The sequence below is a fragment of the Apium graveolens genome, chromosome 11 (genome assembly GCF_009905375.1).
Source record: "Apium graveolens cultivar Ventura chromosome 11, ASM990537v1, whole genome shotgun sequence".
Taxonomy (NCBI): Eukaryota; Viridiplantae; Streptophyta; class Magnoliopsida; order Apiales; family Apiaceae; genus Apium; species Apium graveolens.
This window is the reverse complement of record NC_133657.1, coordinates 17,360,481-17,375,450: the sequence shown is the minus strand read 5'-3', so window position 1 is coordinate 17,375,450 and position 14,970 is coordinate 17,360,481. Positions and strand designations below refer to the sequence as shown.

Here is a 14,970-nt window from a genome sequence, read left to right as displayed (position 1 = left end):
TATAACGCTGCATCATAGAAGTGAACTTATGGTTGCAGAAATGTGACCCTTCATCACTTATGATTACCCGAGGCATTCCAAACCTTGTGAAAATCTGCTTATGAAGAAAATTCAACACTGCCTTTGCATCATTTGTCGGTAGAGCTTTGACTTCTACCCATTTTGAGACATAATCAACTGTCAGCAAGATGTACAGATTATTGCAGGATGATACAAAAGGCCCCATGAAATCGATTCCCCAAACATCAAAGACCTCGACTTCAAGCATCACATTTAACGGCATCTCATCCTTTCTCGTCAAATTTCCCACTCTTTGGCAATGATCACACCTTAAAACAAACTGATGAGCATCCTTAAACAAAGTAGGCCAGAAAAAACCTACTTGTAGAATACGAGCTGTCGGCTTCTCACCACCATAGTGTCCACCATAAACTGTGGAGTGGAAGTCTCGTAATATCCCCTCCGTCTCACAGAACGGGATACATCTCCTGATGATCTGGTCAGCTCCCTGTCTAAACAAATATGGTTCATCCCACATATACCACTTCACCTCATGCATAAACTTCTTCTTTTGAGCTGAGGTCAAATTAGGAGGCATTATATTGCTGACAAGATAGTATACAATATCTGCAAACCATGGCTCTTCCTCCTGAACTGCGAACAACTGCTCATCCAGAAAAGATTCGTTGATCAATGTCTTATCCTGTGAAGTAGACTCGGGATTCTCCAATCTAGAGAGATGGTCAGCTACTTGATTCTCGTTACCTTTTCGATCCTTAATCTCTAACTCAAATTCCTGAAGTAAGAGCACCCAACGAATGAGTCTCGGCTTCGAATCCTTCTTGGAAACCAAATAGCGAATGGCCGCATGATCAGTGAATACTGTCACTTTTGTCCAAGCAGATAAGATTGAAATTTCTCGAAACCAAAGACTATAGCCAAGAGCTCCTTCTCAGTAGTGGTGTAGTTAATCTGGGCCCCATTTAAGGTCTTACTAGCATAGTAGACCACATGAAAGAGATTATTTTTACGCTGCCCAAGAACTGCACCTACCGCATAATCACTCGCATCACACATCATCTCAAATGGCTCTGTCCAATCCGGTGCTGTAATAACTGGTGCAGTGATTAAACTCTTCTTGTGAGTCTTGAATGCCGTCAAACATTCATCATCAAATTTGAAAGGCACATCTTTCTCAAGCAAGTTGCACAACGGCTTAGATATCTTTGAAAAGTCCTTGATGAACCGCCGAAAAAAATCCGGATGACCAAGAAAACTACGGATTCCTTTCACAGAAATAGGTGGTGAAAGATTTTCAATGACTCCCACCTTGGATTTATCCACCTCAAGACCCTTGCTAGAGACCTTATGCCCAAGAATAGTGCCTTCACGCACCATAAAATGACATTTCTCTCAATTGAGCACCAAATTAGTTTCCACACACCTTTTGAGCATGACACGAAGATTATTCAAACATTCATCATATGAATGTCCAAAGACGGAGAAGTCGTCCATGAACACCTCAACATTATTCCCAATCATATCAGAGAATATAGCCATCATACATCTCTGAAAAGTGGCTGGTGCGCCACATAACCCAAAAGAAACTCTGTGAAAAGCAAACATGCCAAATGGACAAGTGAAGGTAGTCTTTTCCTGATCCTCTGGTGCAATACAAATCTGATTATACCCTGAGTAGCCATCCAGAAGACAATAATACTCATGACCAGCCAACCTGTCAAGCATCTGATCAATAAATGGAAGAGGGAAGTGATCCTTCCTCGTGGCTTTGTTCAACTTTCGGTAATCCATGCATACTCTCCATCCTATAACTGTTCGAGTGGGGATGAGCTCATTCTTCTCATTTGCTACCACAGTGATACCTCCTTTCTTAGGCACACATTGTACGGGGCTCACCCAAGAACTGTCAGAAATAGGATAAATGATGTCTGCATCCAGCCATTTCAGAATTTCTTTCTTCACCACCTCCTTCATGATAGGATTAAGTTTGCGCTGCTGCTCAACAGTTGGCTTACTACCCTCCTCTAGCAGAATCTTATGCATACAATATGAAGGGCTGATCCCTTTGATGTCTGCTATGGTCCATCCGATAGCCGATTTGAATTCTCTCAAAATCCTTAAGAGCTTGTCTTCCTCACTACCTGAAAGGTCAGATGCAATAATAACAGGTAAAGTAGATGCATCACCTAAAAAAGCATACCTCAAGTGTTCAGGTAATGGCTTGAGCTCCAAGGTAGGTGCTTCCTCAATTGATGGTTTGAGCTTTCCTTCAGCATTCTTGAGGTCAGAAGTACCAAGAGATTCAAACGGCATGTCCAGCTTTCGCCTCCAGGGAGAAGCATTCAAATATTGTAATTGCTCGTTGCCATCTTCATCATCACTGTCAAAATCCCCCACTAAGGCCTTTTCTAATGCATCAGACATTAGCATATGATCGAGTTCTGAAGTAACCGCAGAATCAATCACATCCACTTTTAAGCACTCCTCATCTTCTGTAGGGAATTTCATTGCTTTGAATACATTGAAGGTCACATCCTGATCCTGCACCCGCATAGTAAGTTCACCTTTCTGCATATCTATCAAGGTATGGCCAGTAGCCAAGAAAGGTCTTCCCAAGATTATGGGAATCTTCTTATCTTCCTCGAAATCCAGAATAACGAAGTCTGCAGGAAAGAAGAGCTTATCCACCTTGACTAGCACATCCTCCACTATGCCCCTTGGGTAAGTAATAGAACGATCAACCAATTGTAGAGACATGTAGGTGGGTTTTGGATCAGGCAAATCCAACTTTTTAAAGATCGACAATGGCATCAGATTGATGCTTGCTCCCAAATCACAAAGGCACTTGTCAAACGATAACTTGCCAATGGTGCAAGGAATGGTGAAGCTACCTGGATCTTTAAGCTTTGGAGGTAACTTTTGACAACGGTCTCAAGGTCATCCAGTTTCACCTTCCTTGAAAGAATACTCTTCATAAACTTCGCATAACTAGGCATTTGCTCCAGAGCCTCGGCGAAAGGTATATTGATGTGAAGTTTCTTGAACACCTCCAGAAACTTACCGAACTACTTATCCAGCTTTTGTTGCTGCAATCTCTTAGGGAAAGGTGGTGGAGGATAGAGCCGTTTCTCCCCTGTATTACCCTCAGGCAGAGTGTGTTCAACAGTAGTCTTCCTTGGTTCTGCCGCTTTCTCCTTTTGCTTAGCTTCTTCATCTCTAACTTCAGCTTCTCCTTCTTTTACCTTTTCAGCATCAGCAACTTTCCCAGACCTTAAGGTAATAGCCTTGACTTGCTCTTTAGCTTCCTTCCTGCCTGGCACTTCCGTGTCACTGGGAAGTGTTCCACGTTAACGATTGAGCACTGCATTGGCTATTTGACCGATTTGATTTTCCAAGGTCTTGATAGAAACTGCCTGACTCTTGCATAACAGCTTAAGTTCCTCAAAATCAGCACTAGTAGGTGCAGCTGCACTTCCCTGTTGAGGATATGACTGCCTTTGAGCATACTGCTGTGGTTGCTGGAATCCAGGTTGATTGAACTGTTTACTCACACCTTGCTGATATGGTGGCTGAATAGCATTCTGATTATTACCCCAGCTGAAATTTGGATGATTTATGTTATTAGGATGATAAGTAGCTGGCACAGGCTGCTGTTGTCGCTGATAATTATTCACATACTGAACAGATTCGTTGACGAGAGAATACTGATCCGTAGCATGAGAACCTGCACAAAGCTCACAGACCATAGCTATTTGATTAACTCCATATGTAGCTAGAGAATCGACCTTCATAGACAGCGCTTGGAGCTGCGCTGCAATAGCGGTGGCTGCATCGACTTCCAGAATACCTGCTACCTTCCCAGGCATCATCCTCTGAGTTGGGTTTTGATGCTCATTTGCAGCCATAGTCTCTATAAGATTATAAGCCTCAGTATAGCTTTTGGCCCACATGGCGCCTCCAGCTGCTACATCGAGCATGGGCCGAGATTGGGCCCCCAAACCATTATAGAAACCAGTGATCACCATCCAATCGGACATTCCATGATGTGGACACTTTCTCAACATTTCCTTGTAGCGTTCCCAAGCTTCGCACATAGATTCTGTAGGTTGCTGCGCAAACTGAGCAAGAGCAGTCCTCATAGCAACAGTCTTTCCCATCGGATAAAACTTCACTAGAAACTTCACCAGCTGGTTCAGAATGTAACCAGTCCTTAGCTTTGTCCCTCAGTGAGAATGGGAAAAGCCTCAGCTTGATAGCCTCATCAGTCACGCCATTATACTTGAAAGTACTGCAGATCTCGACAAAATTCCTTATGTGCATGTTGGGGTCTTCAGTCGCAGCTCCTCCAAAAGAAACAGAATTCTGCACCATCTGAATAGTGCCCGGCTTGATTTCAAAGGTGTTAGCTTGAATAGCCGGATGAAGAATGCTTGACTGAATGTCATCAATTTTAGGCCGAGAAAAGTCTATAAGAGCTGGATCGGCCTGAACAATACGATCACCCATGATTATTGGTTCTTTCTGCTCACTTCCTGAATCTGAATCTTCAAAATCTATCTTCTCCGGAATATCAAGAACTTCGTCTGTCTCCTCAGCTGTATCTAAAGTCCTCGTGCGAGTACGAGAACGAGTTTGCATAAACGCTTGCTAAAGTACCTGAAACACAACCAGAAACAATAACTAATATGTCTTAATCACTGAGTCCTAACAACCAATGATGGTAAGTACATTAACTAAACAAATACGCCGAGTCCCCGGCAGCGGCGCCAAAAACTTGTTAGGGCGGAAACACGCGCTAATAATACACGCAAGTCTACGCGTTCGCAAGTAATATAGAATACTTTCTAGTTTGTTCCCACAGAGACTCAGACTAATTATTGTTCAATTAAACTCACTCACCAATGTATGATTACTTCTCAATGTTAAGACACTAACACTTATAATTGTTGACTAAATATTAACTACAATTAACTACTATAATTAACCACTTAATTAACACTTTGAATTAACAATATTAAAATACTCATGAGATCACAACTTCATTACAACTTCCTTCAATAGTTATTGTTATTACCCTTAGCATGCAACAGTGATGATATTAATCGAATAACACGAAACTGATAAAAGCCAACTTTCATTGTACTAATACCATTCTACCAAACATCCACAATTAAGATAGAAGTTGAATATGCATCAATTATGTTGAGTCCCTATATGTCTACAGAAATTGACAACATAATGATTTAAGCACAAGTTATTCCTTTTGATTACACAGGGCGAATAAAACGGTTAGAGTTACCCACTAATCATGCACATCATACATGAACCTATGCTAGCATGGCAAGTTCTAAATCTCGAGATCCACCGTCGCTTCACAAGAGATTAACACCCTATCTTATATGTTCGCGACGCACATAAGATGAATACGCACAACCAATACTAGATATCATACAATCATCACATACTAAGGTATTAAACAATTAACTAAAGAATTCCATAGTAAATCTGTTACGACCCCATGATCACGATTAGCCCATGATAACACTTATCGACATTATGGGTTCATATGAAAACATGATAAATAAACACAAGAGAATAATAACTAAACTAATTATATTAAACCAGAGTACGTCACAAGAGTAATTAGGTTCAAAAGCAAGAAAACTAGCATCCAACGTGACAACGAAATAAAGAATCACAAGAAATATGCTTCCTCTTCGTTACGGTGTGCTAAAACGGTCTTCTTCCTTATCTCCTTCGCTCCTTGCTTAATACAACGATCCAACCTTGTGAAAACGTCTCCAAATCTACTTATATAATAGTCCCATAAAACTCAGATTACATAGAAGTTGGAAGCCAAACAGAAGTAGAAGTCTTAAACAAATTATCTTTTTTCCCGACCCTGCGCGGCCGCTCAGCATAGCTGAGCGGGCGCTCAAGACCCTACTGGAAAATTCCTGAGTTTGCTCCGTTTCTTCGCCGTAATCTGCCCCTTTCTTTCCTCTCATAATGCTGAACACATGCCAAGGCTTATTCTTGATGATTACTCCTCCGAAATACAACTATTACCCTGAAATGCACAAACACTAGAAATACGCATCAAATACACAAAATACTTGATTTCAAGACACCAATTTAAGCTATTTTAAGACGTTCTAAGTGGTATAAAATTCCACTTATCAATTCACAAAAAGCAAAAACCATACGGATGGCATCTCCCCGGGAAACATCCCTATGGAACCGAGTCCGGACTCCATCAACAGCAATATAAGGAAGATAATGCAAATCTAAACCCTTCAGCATAATCAACTCCCCATTCCAGTGCTTCAACGAGGATTGTTGAATGACGGGCCTGTAAGAACCACCATAACCACACTCTGGAGCCCGGAATCGAAGCTCATACAAAGGCATCTGGCTAGACCAGACTAGGATGAAAATATGATGCCATAACTTAAAGTGGGCTGAACTTTGAACTGGTTGCAGGATGCAATAAACCAGGTCATCCATTTGATCCCATTTGGCGTTATCTGCATTGGGGAAAGTTTATACTCATATTTGCATAAATGCTTGAGGAATAAATGCCAGTGCGGATTCCACCCGGACCGGACATGCTCCAGCCACACCGGAACAAACCCATCAGTTAGCCTGTGATATATCCTCTCTCCGGGCTCAGGCCACCTCCATTCAATCCGGGGATCAAGCTAGAAAGCAGCCCAGATTGAAGGATCATGTGTCGCATGGTCCAAAGTAGCATACTCATCCTTCAACTCAAAATGTTCCTTGGCAACAATACTCCCAGCGAACTTTCTGTCGAATTCGTCCTTATCGTACGGCCCTGGACCCATATTGGGCTGCCTCGCGTACCCGGACCTAATGCTTCTCTAATAGAAGTTGTTTTCTATCTCTTCACTCTTGGTGATGAAGTAACCCGGAGTATCAACCCATAAACCCTTCGGACTGCAAGGTACCTTCCTAGAGGAGATCCTAGCTAAAGACAGTCTAGTTATAGCTTCGGAATCAGAGGTGGACGCCTTCTTCCCCATTTTAATTCGCTCAGAATCACTAGAAGATTCTAAATCTGAACCAGACGGCCCCAGATAGCAGGTAATGTAGGTCTTAGCACGAGCTTTAGTCCGGACCATAAACCTAAAACAAGTGATAAAGGTTAGTCTAAATCCCTACAGTTTATTTATCTTGAAAGCTACATGGTTCGGACTATCCTATGTTCAATTTTATTTAAAGTCAAAAACAAACAGTCCGGAGACCCGAAGCCAAAAAGCCAAAATAAACACAAAAAATAGAATAACCACTCCGGACTACAAAACCCTAGAACTAGCCCATTACTCCGGACCCAAGTTACAATAATACAAAAACTACAAAATACCAAATACAAAAATATCAGTCCGGACTAAGCAACCAAGTCCGGACTCAACCAAAAAAATCCTGATTCCAGAAACACGATTCACCAAAATCAAACACCAAATTATGCCCAAAAACATATAGATACACATATACACAGGCACATTCAAACAAAAGAACACGAAGGACATTACGAAACAAAGAAAAACCAGAGCAAACAACATAATCAAGAAAAAGATACAAAGCAAAAAGAAAGAAAAGAAAAGAAGGAAACTTACAAATGAAGAGATTACGGAGAGATTGGAGAAGACCGGGCAACGACGGCACACCAGCAAAAGATCCTGACGAAAAAGCTTTAGAGAAAAGAGAACAAACTGAGAAGAGAAGTTGAAGACGAGTAAAAATAAAAATAGAGGAGAAGGGGCCTTTTTATAGGCGTGGTAAAAATTGAGAGGCCGCGAAACGTGGCACCATCCTGACCATCCATCATAAACAGCGATTAATGAATAGTCATTAATTACAGCACATTTTTTGAAAAAAGACAACTGTAACAATTCGAATCATTGGGGGGAAAATCCCAAAAACCGTTTCAACTTCCAAGTCCGGACTACTTAACTCAGCGCAATCCGGACTAGGGGGCAAGGAAAACTCAACTTCTTCTAAGAACAACGAACCTTAGTCCTGATTGGCCGAACTCAGCGCAATCCAGACTTGGGGGCAAGAAAAGCTCAACTTCTTCTAAGAACAACCAACCTTAGTCCTGATTGGCCGAACTCACCCAATCTGGACTGGGGACAAGGAAAGCTCAACTTCTTCTAAGAACAACCAACCTTAGTCCTGATTGGCCGAACTCAGCGCAATCCGGACTGGAAGGCAATGAAACCTCAAATTCTTCTAAGAACAACAAATCTTAGTCCCGATTGGCCAAACTCACCCAATCCGGACTGGGGGGTAAGGAAAGCTCAACTTCTGCTGAAAACAACAAACCTTAGTTCTGATTGGCCGAACTCATCCAATCCGGACTGGGGGGCAAGGAAAGCTCAAATTCTTCTAAGAACAACCAACCTTAGTCCTGATTGGCCAACTCAGCCCAATCCGGACTGAGGGGCAAGGAAAGCTTAAATTTTTCTAAGAACAACCAACCTGATTGGCCGAACTCACCCAATTCGGACTAGGGGGCAAGAAAAGCTCAAATTCTTCTAAGAACAACAAACCTTAGTCCTGATTGGCCAAACTCAACTAATCCGGACTAGGGGGCAAGGAAAGCTCAACTTCTTCTAAAGACACCAATCAAAAGCTCAAATTCTTTAAACAAGCCCAAATTTACTCCCCCATCCAAAAAATCTGCATAAGGAGTGGGGGCACAGGATAGTACATATAGCTCCTGCAAGGTCTAGTCCTGGACTCCTAACTCCATATAGCTCCTGGAAGGACTAGTCCTGGACCCCTAACTCAGTCTAGTCCCGCACACTGCCAATCCTGACTGACTCAGTCCCGCAAGCCCAACCTTAAGAAATCCCAACACGTGAGGCACTGGCCCAAGCACATGACAGGGACAACTGTCACACATCAATCATGGAAATAATCAGGGCACGTGTCAGAGGATCCTCAGAACATTACTCGACTAGTCCCGCGCTGACATGTGTAAAGCATCCACTCCAACCGGGTGTCCTCCGCTCCCAGAACCAATGGCTACGATTTAAAGGTACCAATCACAAACCCTATCCTTGGGCTATAAATAGCCCAAGAAGGTAAGGTTTTGGGATTAATCACTCTCTCACACTCATATACACACACAGCAACCCTTCATTCATATATATTTTCATCTTCCCCAAAAGCGAGTTCTTACTCTCACACCGGAGGCGCCGCGGGACCAAAACCCCCCTTCCGGTGTTTTTTTGTAGGAACCCCACCACAACTACACCTCCACAGTGGCAAAGGATCCAGACACGACGTCGAAGGAGCGGCCACGCCACCAAGAGTTATCAGATGTCGATTTGAATAAATACTGTAGCAAAAGTAGCCGTGAATAGTAACTAATGAATAGTAAAAGGTACATGAATAGTAAAAATGAAATAAAATTTGAAGGTTAAATGAGACCTCCGACAAGAATAAATAGAGAAAGGAATAAAAGATATAAATCTAAAATAATAGCAACTCTATTAATTTTATTTATAGTAGAAAACAAAGTAACACAACAGATGTGTAAGAAAATTTTATACAGACAATTAATCTGACTTATGGAAGATTTAAGGATACGATCAATTCAGTATATAGCTGATAAAGAACCAACATATAATAGGCTAATAAATCAACATATTGAAAGTTGTAAAATAAGCATGCAAATAATAAATGAAAAATTAGATATTATAGCTATATTACAAATAATGTTGGAAGAAAGAGATGAAAAAATTAGGAGACTAGAGGAAGAAAAGTTTTTATTAAAACGAGAAAAATTTATTAAAGAAACTAATTTAGAAATCAAAATAAAAGATTTAAAAGAAGTATTAACTGAACAATATAGACTAATAGACGATTTAAGACAAAAAATTAAAAAATGAATTGGACAGATCCAAATGCAATAACTAGAAATAATAGAAAACTAAAGCAATTAATAAAAAATCAAGAAAAATTAGAAATAGACCTGGAAAAATTACTAGAAAGAAAAAATAAAATAACATGGACAAGAGAGAATAACGAAGAAATTATGAGAATTTACCAACAACTTGGAAATATGATAATAACATTTAGAAATGATAAACTAAGAATACAAGGACTTAAAAGAATAATTTTAACAAATAATATAACTGGATAAAATATAGATGGATAAAATGTCATTAGAAGAAATAAGTGAAAAACAAGATATATATTATCAAATGGATGAATACGAAGGAGGAACATCACAAACCCTAAGTTTTAAACCAGATATATATAATCAAATTCAAAGTGAAACAGAAGAATTAACAATAAAAAAGATATTCAAGACATCATATTTTGAAAGAAATAAGGAAGTTAGGTATATAGCCCAAAAACATGAGAATGTAATAGATATAGATACAATAAATGGAAAAACAAGAATAAATTTAATAACAGATGGATTAATAAAAAGAGAATTATCCAAATTAAAACAAAAAGAAGCAAATAAACTAAAATATATATATTTTGGAGCAATAGAATTTACAATAAAAGCATATTTTCAGAAAAATATTGATACTCCTATACAGATATATGTATTGGATGATAGAATAATAGGAAATATACAAGATTCATTAATAGCGGTAATAAAAGGAAACTTGATATATCTGAAATTAAAATTTATAATACAACCCGATTTCAGTATATCACTAAGGGATGAAAATAAAGAAAGATCTTTAAACATTATACTATAAGTTAGATGGAATAAAAATGCAAAAAGGAAGTAAAGTTATTAGTATAGAAACCAAAATGGTTTATGCTATGACTGGAAACCATCACGTAAAGAAACAAACGGAATTAGGAATAATAGTACCAAAGTTATATAATGATATATTAGAAAAAATTGAACATAAAGAAGAATCTCAAATAACAATCCCAGAAGAAATTACAATAGATTTTAGTAATAGACAAATGATTCCAAGGCAAAGAATTAAACCAATATTAGAAGGATCTAGATTAAGTTTTAGAAAAGAACAAAATCCTATAAGATTAATTAGATCAATGAGTATGACGAGTAGAAAGATAGATTTAATAAAAATAGATACTGATAGTTTGAAAATAAAAATAATAATATTTGACGAAACAATAACAAGAGACTGTATAGCAGAAATTAATACCGGAGCTACCAAAAGTTTTATTCATATAAGCAAGGTAAATGAAGAAAATTGTAAATGGATAGAACCTCAGACTTACAGATATGCAGAAAATGATAGAGAAATATTTATTACTAAATGTACTAATTTAAAGTTTAAAATATTAGACTTGGAATACAATATAAATATAGGAGTAATAGAATATGATAGTTCGAGTGAATTATTATTAGGAAGCGATTTCTTAAAAATGATAAATTATAAAATTAATAATAATGGAATAAAGATAGTAGATCAAGGAAAAGAAAGATTTATAGAAAAACTATGAATATACAAGAAAAATTAAAGAATAAGAAAGAAAAGTTAAAGAAAATACAGAGTATGTTAGAAAGCGAAATAGATTCACAAATAAAATACTTAGAATATAAGGAAAGACAAACAAAGTTAGAAAATGATATTAAGAAATTAGAAGAACAGAGTAAAAATACTAGTAAATATTGGATAGATGTTGGAAATGGTTGGAAGAAGCGAATCAACAAATAATAAAATGTCAGACTCAGAATTTATAAAAAATTTATGGGAAGAAATAATAGTTAAGGAAAAACTAAATGCAATAATGAGATTGGTAGAAAAACAAGATAATCAAGAAAATTTGAGACAAATAATAAGAGAAGAATTAACAAGCTTATGGAATAATTCTGAAATACCTACTTTAAAAATGATACTAGACAAGTTAATAAAATTAGAAGAAGGAAAACAAAAAATTATACCAGAAAAAGAAATTACAAATAAGCCAGAACTAAAAGCCATAAATGCATGGAGAAGAGTTAATGAGCCAATGATGATAGATATAAGTAAAATGAAACCTAATATATCTGAAGCAATAGGAAAGGTATTAGATAATTTGGGACAACTTAGTAAAAAAGGAAAGTTATAATGGAAACTAAAGAACAAAAAGAATATAACGTGATAACATTTTTAAAGAATCATGGAAAAGAAATTTTAGAAAGAGAAAAATATAAGTATGAACCATTAAAAAAGGAAACAACTAGTGAAAACAAAGCTGAGTTTAAGATTGATACAACTGTGATAGAATATTTAAAGTCAAAATTAGAACAACAAAAGGAAGAAGTAGAAGAAATAAGGACGGAGAATAAAAAACTACGATTAAATACTAATGAAGAATGGTTAGAAAAATATAAAAAATATAAAAATAAATATAAAGAAACTAAAAAGGAACTAAAAGAGGTAAAAAGAGATTTAAGACAAACAAAAAAGGAATTAAATGAAAAAACAGAAGAAAATAAAAAAGAAATAGAAATATTGAAAAGACAATTAAATAAGTTAAAAGACAAAAAAAAGGATACAAGTGAAGTTTCTAGTACTGTATCTACAAATAATAATACAAGCACTAGTGAATCGGAACAAGATAATTTAGGAAAAACGGTGAATATAATAGAAGAATATAACAGTAGTTATGAGGAAAATTCTGAAATGGAAATAGAAAATAAAAATATAATAGAAGCTTTAGAAATAATGAAAAATGTAAATGCAGTAATAAAACAAGGATCGAATAGTGACCAAGAAGATAAAAATAATTATACTGATATAGAAACTGAAGGAATAAAAAATGAGGAGATGGATAACTATCCAGAAGAAGAAGTAACCGACCATAATATGGAAGTTATAACAAGATATAGGAACACGATACCAAAACACATGCCAATAGGACAACATAATGAATTTAAAGAATTCATAGGATCAATGTCACAAGGCGTAAACTTAAATGGATACTTTTTAGACTTAGATAATGTATATGAAGAACAAGAAATTAGCAGGAGAATAACTGATTGGAATTTATGAATGTATATAGCATTAATGAATTCCACTCATACAGATGAGTTAGAATATACTTATAACTTGATCTCAAAAACGTTAATTGGAAAGTTAGCATATTGGATAGAATCCATAGAATATCAGTTAAAAACTGAAGTACTAAGGTATGCAACGGATTGGAAATCAATGTTACAAATATTTGATATGATATTAAAAAGAGAATTCTTAGGAGAACCTTGGATAGTAGCTAGAGACCAAGTTCTAATAGAAAGAAAAATAGAAATAATAATGAATCTAAATAACATGAAATGCTGTAAAATTAAGAAATTACCAGAATATACTATAAGTTTTACTAAATTCTTTTATGAAGCTAGATTCTTACCCGAAGAAGGACATATATACCAACAATTATATTATGATCATTTACCATAACCTTATAATACTGAGATAACTAAGGAATATAATAAGTCAGAACCCCGTGAGAACACTCTGGGTGAAAGAATAAGAGTACTAAGAGGATATCTAATGAGAAAATGTGAAGAATATAGGGTACAACAGAAGGTTAAAAAGGATAAAAAACTAGGATTAAGAGAAATATGTGGATTCACTGAAAGAAGACTAGTATTTGGATGTGAAGATAAAAAACCCTATAGGAACTATAAGAAGAGGTATAATAAGAAAAAATCATATGATAAGTACAGAAGCAAACAAAATAGAAATAATTATCCCTATAAATACAACAGATATAAGAGGAAAAGATTTAGGAAATTTAGAAATACACCAGAAAATAGGAGAAGATATAAAAATAAGAGAAAGTTTAGAAGAAAACCTTTTAAAAAGAAAGATATAAGTGAATGTAAATGTTGGAATTGTAATGAAAAAGGACATTATGCTAATAAATGTCCTAAACTGAAAGAAAAGAAAGTAAAATATATAAATACATCACAATTCATAATGGAAATAGAACAAATTAAAGAAGATGACAATAGATGGTATGCATATGAAGAGTTTTATATTAGTGAAACGGATAATGAAATAAACTTTATAAATTATGAATCATCTAGTGAAAGCAATTGGGAAGAATGGTAGCAATATACATAGAAGCAGATGTAGAATATAAAAAATATAAATTCCTAAAACAAAAAATATTTATAGATAGTGGAGCAGATCTATGTCTAGTAAAAAAGGAAGTTTTAGCTTCATATAGATGGGAAAAATCTAATGCACATAGAACTAGGGTATCAGGATTTAATGAACAAAAGAAGGAATTAGATGTAATAGTAAAAAACATGAGAATAAAGCTAAATAAAACATTATTCAGTCTACCTATTGTATATCAGAATAAGATGAAGCAATCTATATTATTAGGAAATAACTTCTTAGATTATTTTAAAACACATATAGTAACTTCAAATACCCTATCATTACAAACTCTGTGTAAAAAGTGGATAGTATTAAAAAGAATTATGCCAATAAGTACTATAAATACTATAAGAATAAACAATCTAAGAATAGAAAGAAATAATAATCTACAAGAATTAACTGAAAAATATAATAATTTATTAAAATCCAACTTCGGAGAAAATCCTATGAGTTTATGGGATAAGGAAAAGATATATGCTGAAATAAAATTATTAAACCCTAATGATATAATAAGATCTAAACCTATAAGGTATAGCCCTTCAGACCAAAAAGAATTTGATAATCAAACCAATGAATTATTAAAACTAAAATTAATACAAGAAAGTAAAAGTCCACATAGCAGCCCGGCTTTCCTTGTAAGAAAACATAATGAACAGAAAAGGGGAAAAGCCCGTATGGTAATAGACTATAGAGAATTAAATAAGAAAACTATATTTGATGGATATTTCTTACCATATAAAAGAAATCTTATAAATAGACTAGGAAATAAGAAATGGTTTAGTAAATTCGATTGTAAAAGTGGATTTTGGCAAATAAAATTAACCAA

At 36.0% G+C, this 14,970-nt stretch overlaps 1 non-coding gene across 1 annotated transcript; it reads left to right on the top strand.

The window, feature by feature from the left end:
• Nucleotides 1-4,056: 4,056 nt before the first annotated feature.
• LOC141699013 (small nucleolar RNA R71) lies at nucleotides 4,057-4,163 on the top strand. The gene has a single exon (XR_012565505.1). It is a non-coding gene; the product is annotated as a small nucleolar RNA R71 (small nucleolar RNA).
• Nucleotides 4,164-14,970: the final 10,807 nt, after the last annotated feature.